This window comes from Protopterus annectens, chromosome 6.part0, assembly GCF_019279795.1.
Source record: "Protopterus annectens isolate FY-2018-M chromosome 6.part0, PAN1.0, whole genome shotgun sequence".
Taxonomy (NCBI): domain Eukaryota; kingdom Metazoa; phylum Chordata; order Ceratodontiformes; family Protopteridae; genus Protopterus; species Protopterus annectens.
The window spans coordinates 302003083-302016333 of NC_056737.1; positions in this window are offsets into that span (position 1 = coordinate 302003083).

Below are 13251 nucleotides of genomic sequence, written 5' to 3' on the forward strand. Positions count from 1 at the left end.
CTTAGGAGACATGCATGGATGTGGCTGTGTAACTTTGCGGAACCCTTTAGAGCGTCATTCACCAACACCCCCTTTGATGGTTCCTTTCTTTTTGGATCACAGGTGAGACACTTTGACTAGGTGTGAGCAAGAAGGCAAGACTCTCTCCGCCGTGGGAGTCCGTTTTTCCACTCCTTCCAGACCATACCCTAAGGGTCAGAAGAGTGGTAAAATGTGGTTCCGAAAATCCCAGGGAGCCTCCCCTGACACATGTAGCGATTTTTCCTCCAGGGGCAGAGGGGGAAATAACAATAGACGCAACTCTCGTGGCAGAGGGGGGGTCCGCAGAACCAGGGCAACAGAGAATCCTTCTCTGAGAAGCCCTTTCAGCATCCCTGAAGGGTTGCCCGGCTGCCCGCCTCTGGAGGCAGTCGGGGGAAGATTTTCACTGTACCCAAAAGCCTGGCAAAATTTAACGCAAGACAAATGGGTACGGTCAATTATATCCGGAGGTTACAAATTTCCCTTCTCTCAACTCCCCTTACCGTCGAGCAAATCCCTTCCAGATGTTCCACCCAATCTGAGGGACCAAGCAGTCATAGAAGTTTCAAGACTGCTAGAAAAAAAGAGTCATCCAGGAAGTCCCGGCAGGCAAAAAACGGATCCGGAACTTACTCAAGGTTCTTCTTTGTACCAAAAAAGACAGGGGACTGGAGACCGATTCTGGATCTCAGCAGACTAAACAAGTCTGTTCAAAGAACAAAGTTTCAGATGGTCATGCTACAGTCTATTCTACCCTTTCTGGGTCAGGACAATTGGATGTGCTCCATAGATCTTCAGGATACGTACTACCACATCAAAATGGACAGGTGCTCCAGGAGATTCCTTCGCTTCCGGCTGGGAGCCAGTCATTACCAGTACAGAGCTCTGCCCTTTGGTCTCACCACAGCCCCCAGGGTGTTCACCAAATGTATGGCAGTGGTTACGGCTTACCTGAGAAGTTGAGGATTCCAGGTGTTTCTATACCTAGACGACTGGCTCTTCACTGCTACTACCAGGCATCAACTTCTGCAAGCCAGGGACTACACTATCACAATCTGCTCCCAGCTAGGCATTACAATAAACTTCGAAAAATCTGCCTTGTTGCCCTGTCAATCTATCACCTATATAGGAGCAGACTTAGACACAAAAAACATGTCTGCAAGGCTACCGCCAGAAAGGGTGTCTACAATTCGCCAGCAAGTACAAATTCTAATGCAGAGCAAAAGGATCCAAGTCAGGTTCGTCCTTCAAACTCTGGGTTCCATGGCAGCGGCAGTTCTTCTAATCCCACTGGCCCGCTTCCACATGAGGATCCTTCAGTGGCTTCTGTTCACACAGTGGTCTTTCCAACAGCTGCCCATGTCTCACATGATCATGATTACAGAAGCATGCAAAAGGCACCTTTCCTGGTGGATGGTCTCCCCACTACTGACTCAGGGCAGACCTTTCATTCAGCCCCCTCCGGTTGCCACAGTGACCACGGATGCCTCCCTGATAGGGTGGGGGGGCATTATCAGGGCAGGACAGTCCAAGGCACTTAGCCTCATGAGTACCACCTGCATATAAACATCCTAGAAATGAGAGCCGTGCTCTTAGTGTTGCAAGCTCTTCAAGAATCTCTCCCTTCTGGGACCATTGCAATTCATACGGACATGTTAGTGGTCTGGTACATCAACAAGCAGGGCGGAACCAAGTCCCTACCCCCTATGTCAAGAAGCTCTCAGACTGGCAGTGAGCGATTTCTTCCCAACGATTTCAGATTGCAACGCACATCCCTGGGAGGTCCAACGTCATAGTGGACAGGCTCAGCAGAGCTATTCTCATTCCTCACGAGTGGTCTCTGAATCAGGTAGTTGCGGATCTGATCTTCTGCAAATGGGGACAGCCTTGCTGCGATCTTTTTGCCACCCCCTTCAACAGCAAATGCAGCAACTACTTCTCCCTTCTTCCGCTTCCAGGTCACACACCCAGAGATGCAATAGTCCACGATTGGCCTCAGGGATTTCTTTATGCCTTCCCTCTGTTTCCCCTGATACCGAAACTCATACAGAAAGCAATATCGTTGGGTTGCAAAATGATCCTCATTGCCCCCTACTGGCCTCGACAGATATGGTTTCCGTTCCTGCACCATTACCTTCTTGATCAGCCCTGGACTCTGGATCCGATTCCAGACCTACTGAATCATCAATCAGGCGGGCTGCATCAATCCCTCCAAACACTCCAGCTCACAGCTTGGTTGCTCCACTTCCAACCTTAGCCAGGCTTCCCAGCATTTCCCCGGCCGTGCGTGAGATTGTCTCCTCTCACAAGTCCACAACTAGAAAGACTTATGCTAGCAAATGGAAATGTTTTTCTTGGTGGGCAGAGGCTAGGAACGTAGATCCTTTTTCAGCCCCAGTCCACGAGTTTGGAGTTCCTAGCACAACCTTTTCATTCTGGGTCCGCTTCTGCTACAATCAAGGTTCAGTTGGCGGCCATTTCTAACTTTCATATTGGGTTGTCTAATTCAAACATTATGTCTCATAAGCTCTGTAAAGCCTTTTTAAGAGGGACTACCCTACTTAGACCTCCAGTGAGAGATCCCCCTCCTCCTTGGGACCTTAATTTGGTACTAACCTCCTTAATTATGCCCCCCTTTGAACCTGCAGCATCCTGCTCCATTAAATTTCTATCTTGGAAAACACTTTTTCTGGTAGCTATTACTTCAGCCAGATGCGTTTCTGAACTTCAGGCACTATGTGTTCGTCCTCCATACTTGGCCTTTCATAAGGACAGGGTTGCTCTGAGAACTAATCCGTTGTTCCTTCCGAAATTCTGCTCAGAAAACAATTTAAACCAATCTATAGACCTTCCTGTGTTTTTTCCCTAACCACACCAACAAGGCAGAATACTAATTACACCAATTGGATGTTCATAGACAATTGCGTTTTTACTTGCATAGGACTAAGGATATAAGGAAGTCTGACCAACTATTCCTTTCCTGCGCTCTAGGCAAACAAGGTCTCCCAGTTTCCAAAGTGACCTTATCCAGGTGGTTGTCTCACATTATTACTTTCATTTATCAATTGAGAAACAAAGAGTTGCCTATCAAACCAAAAGGTCATTCTACTAGAGCTTTGGCCACCTCTGTAGCCTTCCAATCTAGGTTGCCCATGGATTCTATCTGTGCAGCTGCTACATGGGCAAATCCTCATACCTATATTTCTCATTACAAGCTAGATATGGTCTCCAGGAGCAGAGCTGACTTTGGTTCCACTGTTCTGAAGAGTCTGTTCCAATGAGCCACCCAGGATTGTAGGTGCTAGGGACGCTGTCCCAACCAGCAAGAACGAAGACGAGATAGACAACTTAACATAAAGAAGTTATTGTACCTACCATAATGTTCCATGTTAGCTGTCTTCATCTCGCCTTTTTTCTTGTGTCCCAACCTTCGTCCCCCTGCCCTATTGGATTGAGAGGAGTTTTGGTTTCACTGGCTGAGTGTTCTCTGGTTTGTTTCCTCTACTGACAGAGAGTATGATAGGTATGCTCAATCTGTTTGTTTCGACAGGTTGATTATCTGGCTATGTCTGGGGTTAGCTATTACAAACGAGATCTGGGTAGCTAGCGCTAGGCATCATGGGATAAGGGGTAGCCTCGAGCCAGTAAACAGCTCTCAAGCTACAGAAGATGGCCGAGTCGGAGCCAAGGATTGGCTCCGATCCCAACCAGCAAGAAAGAAGGTGAGATGAAGACAACTAATATGGAACGTTATGGTAGGTACATAACTTCTTTTTCCCAAGGATACAGATTCCACTTCCATACACTACTAACCCCCAAATGGTTGACCAGACCTACCCCCAAATCAATGGGTGGAGGCCCAACAGCAGATTTTCTCTCTTCTCAGTATCAGGGCTATTCAACCTGTCCCAGCAGAACAAAGGGGACAAGGTTTTTATTCAAGACTTTTTCTGGTACCCAGAAAAGACAACAACTGGCGTCCTATCCTGGACCTCTCTATTCTTAACATATTTCTCGTGGTTCCAAAATTCAAAATGCTAACTCTTCAACAGCTTCTTCCTATGCTAGCCAAGGATGCCTGGCTGGCAACCCTAGACTTAAAGGAAGCTTACCTGCACATTCCAATAAGAGGATCCTGCAGACAATACCTACGTTTCAGGGCGGACTCCATGCACTTTCAGTTCTCTGCACTTCCCTTTGGCTTATCTACTGCACCCAGGGTGTTCATAAAGTGTCTAACTCCAGCCATTGCATTTTTCAGGCAGAGAAATATTCAGATTTACCCATACTTGGGCAATTGTCTGATTCAGGCAGAAAGCCAGGACTTGCTATTACAACACCTGGCATTCGTAAAGAAACTTCTAACCTCACTGTGGTACACCATCAACGAAAAGAAATCTCACCTAGTACCCTGACAACAGATTGTATTCCTGGGAGCAAGCTTGTACACAACTTCCCAGATGGCATTCCTCACTACGGAGAAACAAGTTTATTTGACAACCTACTTCAAACTGTTGGCCACAAAACCTCAGCTATCTGCAAGAAAAATACTGCAAGCTCTGGGGTTCATGGCCTCTTGCATTCTACTAATTCCTTATGCAAGACTGCATATGAGGAAACTCCAATGGTATCTAAAAAGCCTATGGTGTCAACATTCTCAGGACCTGGAAACAATGATTTCTATCATTCCTTGTATAAAGACAGAGTTCCTCCGGTGGGCAGAGGCCTGCTACCACAACAAGGGACTCCCTTTCACTCTACCCCCTGCCGCCCAAACCCTAACAGACACATCAGACTATGCATGGGGAGCTCGCATGGCATGGCAGTGCATTCAGGGCAAATGGAACCCGAGACAGATGCACCTGCATATCAATCAAAAAGAAATGTTAGCTGTACAGAATGCTCTGACAGCCTTCAAAGACGGTATTCTTCCAGGACAACTATTGGTAAAGACAGACAACACCACAGTTATGTGGTACATAAACAAGCAGGGGAAACCCACTCGTACCCTCTCTACAGACTAGCCATGGCTCTGTGGGACACGGTCTTGAGTTACCAAGTACACCTACAAGCACAATTCCTGCCAGGCAAATTAAATTCACTGGCAGATGACTTGAGCAGAAATCTCATGGACCCACACGAATGGAAATTAGAACCCAAAATATTCAACTTCTTTAGGAACAAATGGAGGACTCCAGAGGTAGACCTGTGTGCCTCCCCTCAGAACTACCAATTAAACAAATTCTGCACAAGAACTCCCCACAGTCAAGCTTGGAAAGTGGATGCCCTGTCCTTTACCTGGGAAAGCCTCCCAGTTTATACCTTTTCCCCCTCTGCCTCTCCTCTTGAAGGTTCTACTAAAGATCAAACAGGACAAGCCAAGGACAATACTGATTGCACCAGACTGGCCACGCCAGCACTGGTACCGCCTCTTGCGCAGTATGACACTGCTACAACCATGGCATCTGCCTCAGACCCCTTCCCTGCTGTCCCAGCAGGCGGGCCAGATTCTGCACCCTCAGCTTCAAACCCTGAACCCTTGCAGCCTGGCTAATTCCTTGAGCTCTCCTCTAGCATCCCTCAGTAAGCAGGTACTGGATGCCATTCTGGAGGGAAGGTGGCCTAGTACTATAAAATCCTATGCTGAAAAGTGGAAAAGATACTGTTCCTGCAGCAAGGCTCAGGGGATGGGCATAACAGTGCCCAGCTTACCTCATATTCTACAGTACTTAACAGAAATGCTCCACAAGGGCCTATCCTTCTCAATTAAAATTCATGCCTCTGCCATTTCAGCATATTAGAATACTGACCCACCCCTCTTCCCTCACCCCTTGCTAAAGCAGTTCCTTAGAGGGGCCAAAAATGTAAGACCACCCAGGAGAGCCCCTACTCCAGCCTGGGACTTTAACTTTGTATTGGAAAAGCTCACTCTACCTCCTTTTGAGCCAGCTGCAACTGCAGAGTTGAAATTCCATTCTTGGAAAACAACCTTCCTTCTAGCCATCACTTCAGCAAGAAGGGTGTCTGAATTACAAGCCCTCATGGCAGTGGAACCCTTCATTATCTTCCATGTGGACAGGGTGTCCCTCAAGACCAATCCTTACTTTATGCCCAAGGTGGTATCCAGTGTGGCCCTTAATCAGTCCATTCATTTGCCAACCTTCTTTTCTAATCCACAGAACAAAGGGGAACGAATACTGCATCCCTTGGACGTGCAGAGACAACTTAGATTTTACTTGGACAGGACTAAGCCTCTCAGGAAATCTGAACAGCTGCTGTTTGCATTTGCTGCAGGGGCAGAGGGGAAGGCCATTTCTAAGCAAACCATTTCCAAGTGGATAGGCCATTGCATTCATTACTGTAAGCACCATGGAAAACCTACCCCACAGGGGATAAGACCCCACAGGGGATAAGACCACATTCCACCAGGGCTGCATCTACCTCTACAGCCTTTCTCATAGGTGTCCCTACCAGAGACATCCTAGAAGCTGCTACCTGGAGTTCTGTACATACCTTCATCAAGCATTACCACTTGCCAATTTTTTCTAAATCCAGAGCTGGCTTTGCCACTGCAGTCTTGCAGGGCCTTATAGCTGGTCCTACTGCCATCTAATTGCCTCCTCACATCCTTAGCTTTGGGAATCTACCCAAATGTGATGACTGCAACAGTGAAACATGAAGAACATAGTACAGTTGTGTACACTTACCATAAATGTAGATGTCCGAGTTTATTCACTGTTGCAGTCCTGGTTACGCTCCCTCCTGCCCCTGACTTCTGTTGACTGTACCTCTATTCTTGTTTACTATGCTTAAAGTTTTCTGGTGTATTTGCATTTTGTTGGAGGTGTAACCTTGTATATAATTGCTTCCCATTATGGGGGCACCTGACATCTGGGGCAAGAAAAACTGATGTAATGGCGTCGGCTGCATGCTTTATACCCCTGATGACCTAACATCATGGAAGATGAGACAGCAACTGACGTAGGACCCAAGACTTTGATAATCAGGCCGACTGAGGGCTACTTGCAAGCAGATAACCCAAATGTAATGATTGCAACAGTGAATACATTCTAACATCTACATTTATGGTAAGTGTACACAACTGTACTTTCTGTAGCTAAATGATGTTGGCAGAAAGCATGTGACATGAACATAATGTTATGCACAATAGTTAGTCTTGTGTCTCAAATTATACATACTGTGGTGTAACATGACCCCCAGCTGTGAATTTGTATTACACATATAGTTGCATAATTTGAAGGTATGGTGGTGTGAAGCATTATAATATCTTCCTGCAGTCTAACAGTATGATCTGAAGTTGTGGTTTTCATTTGATCTTCAACCTCTGGGTACCCGGATTTGCATGGATCCAACTTGGCCGCATACTCCACCAAGCTCTTCCCACCAGATCTTGTTTGCAACTCATGAGAGATTACAGCATGGTTACAGCTCCAAGCTCCATTTAAAGAAAGAGTAGACTTCTTTGGTAAGAATTTTCTATCTTTCATCTTTCTTTCATGTCTTGCATCTTTGCTATCACCTTCCTTTCCTGATCCCTGTGCGCGTAACATCAGTTTCTTAAAAAAAATACCCTCACTTCTGTCTCTCATTATTCTTTCCACCTCTCTTTTTTTCTCTGTTGTGTGTGTGGTAGAGTGTAGTCTTCCTCTAGCCATGGCCGAACCTCCTAAGCCAGGCTTTGGGAAATGTACAGTGTGTGGCCATTTGCTTCCCCCTTCTGATGGCCACACTCTGTGCGTTTTGTCTGGGTGTAGATTCCTCATGTTTGATCTGCGTGGGATTCAGTTCCTGCACCTTGATTGACAGAAGGAATAAGTTCATTCTGAAGGGCCTCCTCCCTTTGGAGGCGTCTACTTCTTCCTCCACCTCTGCTTCTTGGACTCAACCTCCCACCAAGAAGTCCAGGGATGGGGAAAAGACATGTCCTAAAGAAGGGACAGGCCCAGGAAGCGGTCCCCTGACTGCCCTTCTGTGATTGAGCCTCCTGTCCAAGTCTTGTCCAGATCTGACCTGGGGCTCTCCTTGACTCCGGTCTCCCCATTTCTGTCTAGAGCCAGAGATTTCCCGGGCTTGTTCCCCCCTCTCTGCCTTCTCTCAGTGCCACTCCAGGTCCAGGTTGGTGTCTTCTTCCATCCAGTCCTCTCTCAGCCTTTCTGAAGCCGAGGTGAATAGGATGATGCAGAGGTTTATCCGGACCCAGATTCAGATGTTAGTCTTCCCTGTTCCTTCTCCCTCGGAGGCTGAGAGCATGCCATCCATTTTCCTTCCCATTGTTACTTCTCCGATCTGATCTTCAGTTTCAGAGTCATCGGGTCCGAGGTTTCCAGGTGTCGAGGGGTCGGCGCCAGTGGTTCTGGGTACCTTGACGCCGACCATTGCCCCTAGTGGTTTGGGTCAGACATTTTTGGAGCCGTAGCCTTGGTGCCAGATCCGAGGGTACCACATCAACTTTGAGGTTTTCAGAGTTGGCCCTTCCAATCGGAGTCTCGGCACCTAGGGGCTTGGCTGCGGCTTCTCCCTCGGCACAGAGGGTGTTTGATCTGGTCCTGCTCACTCCTGCTTCAGGAATTAATTTGCCCCCTTGGCAGAGGGGGCCCGTAGAACCATGGGTCTCGGGATCATTTCCCGGACAGATCCTTGCAGCAGCCCTGGAGGGTTGCCTGACTGCTCGTCTCTGGAGGCAGTCAGGGGATGTGTTTCTCTGCACCCAACAGCCCGGGAGTCTATCATCAATGATCATTGGGTTTTGCAGATAATATCCAGAGGATACTCGATCCCCTTTCTTCAACCCCCCAGTCCTTTCCAAACAGCTCACGGACATCCCATCTGCTCAATGGGAGCAGGCAGCTGTAGAAATTTTCAGGCTGCCCAAAAAGCGAGTCATCCAGCCCGTCCCCCCAGACCAATGCGGATCAGGCATCTGTTCCATTTTCTTTTTAGTGCCAAAGAAAATGGGGGACTCTGTATCTTTCCACCCTAAACCTGTCAGTTTTCAAGACAAAAGTTCGGATGGTCATGATTCAATCTATTCTGCCCTTCCTGTGACTGGATGTGCTCGGTGGATATCCAGGACGCATATTATATCATATCAAGATGAACAGGTGATCTTGGAGGTTCCTCTCCTTCTGGTGGGGAGCCAGTCATTTTCAGTTCATAGCACTCCCCTTTGGGCTCACCACCAACTCCAAGGTGTTCAAAGTGATGGCAGTAGTGATGACTTATCTGGCTGCAGGGGTTTCAGGTCTTCCCCTAACTAGACAATTGGCTCCTTTCTGCTCCCTCCAGGCATCGACTGTGTCAAGCCAGGGTTCTTCTTCAAGACTGCTCATTATCTGGGCATAACCATAAACCTCACCAAGTCCCATTTGGCACCAGTTCAAGTTCTCGACTTTATTGAGGCTCGTGTAGACACTATTCAAGGCAAGGTGTTTCTTACTCCAGACAGAATGTTATCTCTTCAGCATCATGCCTCTTACATCTTTCAAGCCAAACGTCCCCCAGTGGATTCAGTTCTTCGGACATTGGGATGCATGGTGGCCACGACCACCCTCGTTCCAACTGCATGCCTTCATATGAGGGTCCTCCAGTGGACTCTGGCAGTTCAGTGGACGTTGCTCGACCTTCCCTTATCACATCTAGTTTGATTATCTCAGGTTTGCAAGGATTCTCTTCTTTGGTGGCCTCAATCCCTGGACCTTCTGCTGGTTCGTCCATTCATTCTTCCCTCATTCATTCTTCCCTCTTTTGCGATCATGGATGTTTCCCTACTCGGGTGGGGGGGCATTACATGGGAAGGAAGTCCAAGTCACGTGGTTTTCCCTGGAGACCCATCCTCATGTCAGTGTCCTGGAGATGAGGACAGTGCTTTTGGCATTGCAAGCTCTACATGCCTATTTTCCTCAGTTCAGACGGACAATGTGTCAGTAGTCTGGTACATCAACAAGGGGAGACCAGGTCTTATCCCCTTTGTTGCGAAGCCATGAGATTGTGGGGGTGGGCAATTTCCTCTGCCATTTTCTGCTGGCAACGTACATTCTGGGGAGGTCCAACATACTAGCAGACAGCCACAGCAGATCTATTCTGATACCTTACAAGTGGTCTCTGTATCTTTCAGTAACGGAACAGATCTTTCTAAAGTGGAGTCAGCCTTGCTGCGATCTCTTTGCTTATCCTTCCAATGCGAAGTGCAGCAAGTATTTTGCTCTTAACCCCCATCCGGGGGAGTCCCCCAGAGATGCTGTCATCCATGCTTGACCCTGTAGTCTACTATATGCCTACCCTCCGCTGCCTCTGATATCCAAATTCATTCAGAAAGCTCAGAGGCTGGGTTACTCAGTGATCCTCATTGCCCCTTTTTGGCTTTGCCAAGTTTGGTTCCTCTCTCTGTGGTGTTATGCAGTGTGACCTCCTTGGATGCTAGATCCAGTTCTGGATCAGATTACACATCCCTCAAGTATCCTTCACCCAAATTTAGCTTGAAGCTCACGGCTTAGCAGCTGCAGTTGGCTGTTTTCTCCTGTTAAGATTTTGGCAGAGGCTCACAAATCTACCAGGAAGCTTTACTCAAGTAAGTGGAAGCGTTTCTCAATCTGGGCTTCTCAGCATGATCTGGATCTTTTTTTACTGCACCAGTTCTGGCCATTTTGGAGTTTTGGGAGGATATTTTTAATCATGGTGCTAGTGTTTCTGTGGCAAAGGTACAATTAGCAGCAATCTCCAATTTTCACATAGGTGAAAATTCGGCTTCTTTGGCTTCATCCAAGCTTTGTAAGGCCTTTTTGAAAGGTACCTTTCTCCTTAGGCCTGCAGTTAAGGACCCAACTCCCCCTTGGGATCTCATCTTGGTGCTGCAGGATCTGGTTTCTCCCCCTATTGAACCAGTGGCTAGGGTTGAGTTGCAATTCCTGTCTTGGAAGATGGCCTTTTTGGTTGCAGTTAACTCAGCCAAGAGAGTTTCAGTAATCCAAGCCTGTTCTGTCAAGCCCCCCTTATATGGTATTTCATAAAGACAAGGTATCCCTGTGGACAAATCCATCTTTCCTTCTGAAAGTGGCAATCAGAGTCCAATATCAACCAGGTCATCAATCCCCCGGTTTTATTTCCAAATTTCCAGAATAAGGGAGAGTACAAACTGCACTTGCTTGATGTTCACAGGCAGCTGCATTTCTATTTGCATAGAACAAAATCCTTTCATAAGTCTGATCAGATTTTTATTTCCTTTTCTAAACCCTTCTTGGGAAAACCTGTCTCTAAAGTTACTATTGCTCGATGGATTTCTGAGTGCATTTTATTGGCCCATTAAAGGGTTATCCCCACCAGGGCATGTCCAGGTGCATTCCACCAGGTCTGTTGCTACTTCTGCGGCCTTTTGGTCCAGGGTTTTCTTAGATGATATCTGTTGTACAGCTACCTGGACATCATCACACACGTTTATCTCCTGTTGTAAATTGGACCTTCTTTCCAGGGGCAGGGCATCTTTTGGCTCAGCTGTGCTGTGGAACATCCTTCCATGAGGACTTCCCATGTTTCATTGGTAGCTGGGGACTCTGTCCCACAGATTGAAGGTCAAATGATAACAACTTAACCGAAAAAAGTTATGTACTCACCATAATGTTCCATCTGAGCTGATTTTCATTCATCTTCAACCGTCCCTCCCTCCTTCCTTGTGTGGGCTGTGTTGTAGACTGGATGGAAGAGGCATAGCCCCTCTATTCTGGCTAGTTTCTTTTTTGATAAGTTTTATGCTAATGCCAGATTTAGAAATATATGGTCTAGGTTGGGGTGCTGCTGTTCTGCAACAAACTCAATCTGAGGGGAGGAAGGAGACTGTCATTATGGGTAGGGGAGGAGCTTGGAGCTTAAATCCAATGCTGGAGTATGCGGCTGAGTCGGATCTGGGTTCCCACAGGTTGAAGACAAATAAAAAGCAACAACTCAGATGGAACATTATTGTGAGTACATACTTTTTTCCCTAGTATCCATTCCATTCATGGTGCAGGTCAAGTACAAACATTTTACATGTTAATAGCCAGTGAAATTTACTAAAGCTGTAAATTGAGTTTTAAAACTATAACATTCAGCAGTAGACAATTAAGACACATATTTACAACAAAGTAAAAACTGTGTCCGCTATCCATTGCAAGTTGTATTGCAGTAAGTTATGGATTTGTAATATAAGTACTTAAGTATATGTCTGCATATCTGTATAAAGGCAGTTTTTTTCCATTTGTAACACATTTTAAATTGTAAAACAATTTGTGTCCCCTTTGATTATGATCAATACATTATTTAACTGGAATATGTGGTTAGTTATACTTGGCCTCCTGAAAAAGCGTAGCCTATTTAGTTTTCTTTGAATTAATTATTTTATTTCATGAATCAAGAAGTATTAAAACACACACTAACAAGAATGTGAATGCATCCTTGGTACAACAGTGTGATGTCATAATTCCTTAGATTTAATCTGGTCTTGTCCAGACACTGTAACAGGTGAACATGTCACCTTTGGTTTCCTTCATTTCCAGCAATGAACCTACTCTCAAGCTGAAATGCTTCCCCTGTCCCATAACTAAGAAGATACTCCAGATCTGGTTGCCACCATTGCAACATTGATAAGTACCTTTTTGAGATGTTCTATACATACATACATATATGTTTACTGTCAAAATGTGGAAAAAACAATTTTCTGCTTTTTGATCAAATTTGTTTTCCAAATTTGGTAATGCAGAATTACCAAAATATCTGAAATGGTAACCACTGAATCAACATTCGAACACCAGAAGTTCCAATGTCGAAAGTCTGTGTTACCGGTAACGTTTTTGCAGGGGGGCAAGCCCCACTGCACCCCTCACACCCACTGCATATTACATATCTATCCCAACACGGAGGTCACACTGCTGTGAGGAAAAGGGCAAGTTTCCCGATCCCCACTGTAGTGTGATCTGTTATCAGAACATCGAATGTACACTATCATTCGCTAATTCCTACCTCTCAACTGCCCAGATTTTTGCAGAATGTCCAGATTTTTGCCTCATATTTTTGATCTTTTGCATAAAATTTGCAGTTTTCTGACAAATCAGGAAGGACTAAAGTCACTAAATAATGACATACACAAGTTTCAGACTTCATATCCTTCATTAAATGCATGATAACACAAATGCTGTTATTCTAACACCTTTCTAAGTTCATAAGATCAATATTTAAAAATCG